The following is a 3,356-nucleotide window of genomic DNA, read 5'->3' as shown; positions in this document are numbered from 1 at the left end:
GGGGGCTGACCCCCCCCACCTCCCTCCCGGACGGGGCGGCTGGCCGGGCGGGGGGCTGACCCCCCACCTCCCTCCCGGACAGGGCGGCTGGCCGGGCAGAGGGGCTCCTCACTTCCCAGTAGGGGCGGCCGGGCAGAGGCGCCCCTCACTTCCCCGACGGGGCGGCTGGCCTGGCGGGGGGCTGACCCCCCCACCTCCCTCCCGGACGGGGCGGCTGGCCGGGCAGAGGGGCTCCTCACTTCCCGGTAGGGGCGGCCGGGCAGAGGCGCCCCCCACCTCCCGGACAGGGCGGCTGGCCGGGCGGGGGGCTGATCCCCCCACCTCCCTCCCGGATGGGGCGGCTGGCCAGGCGGGGGGCTGATGCCCCCACCTCCCTCCCGGATGGGGCGGCTGGCCGGGCGGGGGCTGACCCCCCCACCTCCCTCCCGGATGGGGCAGCTGGCCAGGCGGGGGGCTGACCCCCCCACCTCCCTCCCGGACGGGGCGGCTGGCCGGGCAGAGGGGCTCCTCACTTCCCAGTAGGGGCAGCCGGGCAGAGGCACCCCTCACCTCCCGGACGGGGCGGCTGGCCAGGCAGAGGGGCTCCTCACTTCCCGGTAGGGGCGGCCGGGCAGAGGCGCCCCTCACCTCCCGGACGGGGCGGCTGGCCGGGCGGGGGGCTGACCCCCCCACCTCCCTCCCGGACGAGGAGGGAGGACGCTCCTCACTTCTCAGACTGGGTGGCTGCCGGGCGGAGGGGCTCCTCACTTCTCAGACGGGGCGGTTGCCAGGCAGAGGGTCTCCTCACTTCTCAGACGGGGCGGCCGGGCAGAGACGCTCCTCACATCCCGGACGGGGCGGCAGGGCAGAGGTGCTCCCCACATCTCAGACGATGGGCGGCCGGGCAGAGACGCTCCTCACTTCCCAGATGTGATGGCGGCCGGGAAGAGGCGCTCCTCACTTCCCAGATGGGATGGCGGCCGGGCAGAGACGCTCCTCACTTTCCAGACTGGGCAGCCAGGCAGAGGGGCTCCTCACATCCCAGACAATGGGCGGTCAGGCGGAGACGCTCCTCACTTCCCAGACGGGGTGGCTGCCAGGCAGAGGCTGCAATCTCGGCACTTAGGGAGGCCAAGGCAGGCGGCTGGGAGGTGGTTGTAGCGAGCCGAGTTCACGCCACTGCACTCCAGCCTGGGCGCCATTGAGCACTGAGTTAACGAGACTCCGCCTGCAATCCCGGCACCTCGGGAGGCCGAGGCTGGCAGATCACTCGCGGTTAGGAGCTGGAGACCAGCCCGGCCGACACATCGAAACCCCGTCTCCACCAAAAAAAATACGAAAACCAGTCAGGCGTGGCGGCGCGCGCCTGCAATCGCAGGCACTCGGCAGGCTGAGGCAGGAGAATCAGGCAGGGAGGTTGCAGTGAGCTGAGATGGCAGCAGTACCGTCCAGCTTCGGCTCGGCATCAGAGGGAGACCGTGGAAAGAGGGGAGAGGGGAGAGGAGAGACGGAAGCTGTCCGAGGCACTTCTTATTCAAAGAAATAATTTTTATTTATTTATTTTATTATATTTTGAGGTGGAGTCCGCTCTGTCGCCCAGGCTGGAGTGCAATGGCGCGATCTCAGCTCACTGCAAGCTCCGCCTCCCGGGTTCACGCCATTCTCCTGCCTCAGCCTCCCGAGCAGCTGGGACTACAGGTGCCCGCCACCACGCCCGGCTAATTTTTTGTATTTTTAGTGGAGACAAGGTTTCACCGTGTTAACCATGATAGTTTCGATCTCCTGACCTCGTGATCCGCCCACCTTGGCCTCCCAAAGTGCTGGGATTACAGGTGTGAGCCACTGCACCCGGCCCCAAGAAATAATTTTTTAAAAGCTGGGGTTTCCAAAAACCCTCTCCTGGAGTTAGATAATTTTCTAGAATGGCTCACAGAGCTCAGGGAAATACTTTACTTATGTTAAGTAATTTTTTTTTTATTTTTTATTTTTTGAGACTCACTCTGTCGCCAGGCTGGAGTGCAGTGGCGCAATCCCAGCTCACTGCAACCTCCACTTCCTGGGATCAAGCGATTCTCCTGCCTCAGCCTCCTGAGTAGCTGGGACTACAGGCGCAGGCCACCACGTCCAGCTAATTTTTGTATTTTTAGTAGAGACAGGGTTTCACCGTGTTGGCCAGGATGGTCTCGATCTCTTGACCTTGTGATCACTCGCCTCAGCCTCTCAAAGTGCTGGGATTGATTACAGGCATGAGCCACTGCACCCACTGCAACTAGTTTATTATATTCAAATTTTTTTACTTAAATTTTTTTTTTTTTTTTTTTTTTGAGACGGAGTCTCGCTCCGTCCCCCAGGCTGGAGTACAGTGATACAATCTCGGCTCACTGCAACCTCCGCCTCCCAGGTTCATGCCATTCTCCTGCCTCACCCTCCCGAGTGGCTGGGACTGCAGGCACGTGCCACCACGCCCGGATAATTTTTTGTATTTTCAGTAGAGACGGAGTTTCACTGTGTTAGCCAGGATGGTCTCGATCTCCCAACTCCATGATCCGCCCACCTGGGCCTCCCAAAGTGCTGGGATTACAGGCATGAGCCATCACACCTGGCCTTTTTTACTTAATTTTTAAAATAAGGATGTAGTCTTGCTATCTTGCCCAGGCTGGTCTTGAATTCCTGGGCTCAAGTGATTCTCTTACCTCAGCCTCAGCCTCTGTAGTAGCTCGAACTACAGGTGCACACCACCACATGCAGCTAAGTTTTTAATTTTCCTTTTTTTTTTTTTTTGAGACGAAGTTTCACTCTTGTCACCCAGGCTGGAGTGCAATGGCGTGGTCTCAGCTCACTGCAACCTCTGCCTCCTGGGTTCAAGCGATTCTCCTGCCTCAGCCTCCCGAGTAGCTGGGACTACAGGCGCCTGCCACCACGCCTGGTTAATTTTGTATTTTAGTAGAGACAGGGTTTCACCGTGTTGGTCAGGCTGGTCTCCAGCTCCTGACCTCAGGTGATCCACCCGCCTTGGCCTCCCAAAGTGCTGGAATTACAGGTGTGAGCCACCACACCCAGCCTTTAATTTTATTTTCTATAGAGAGGAGTCCCATAATATTACCCAAGCTGGTCTCAAACTCTTGGCCTCAATAAATCCTCCCACCTCAGCCTCCTGAGTAGCTAGGACTACAGGAGTGCACCACCATGCCCAGCTAATGTTTTTATGTTTTGTAGAGGTGAGGGTCTCATTATGTTGCCCAGGCTCGTCTTGAACTCCTGGGTTCAAGTGATCCATCCTCCTGCCTCAGCTTCCCAAAGTGCTGGGATTACAGGTGTGAACAAACATGCCCAGCCTAATATTATTAATACATCGTAGCTGTCCATATTTATAGGGT

Source organism: Pan troglodytes, chromosome 6, assembly GCF_028858775.2.
Source record: "Pan troglodytes isolate AG18354 chromosome 6, NHGRI_mPanTro3-v2.0_pri, whole genome shotgun sequence".
Taxonomy (NCBI): Eukaryota; Metazoa; Chordata; class Mammalia; order Primates; family Hominidae; genus Pan; species Pan troglodytes.
Note: the sequence above shows the minus strand (reverse complement) of the source record.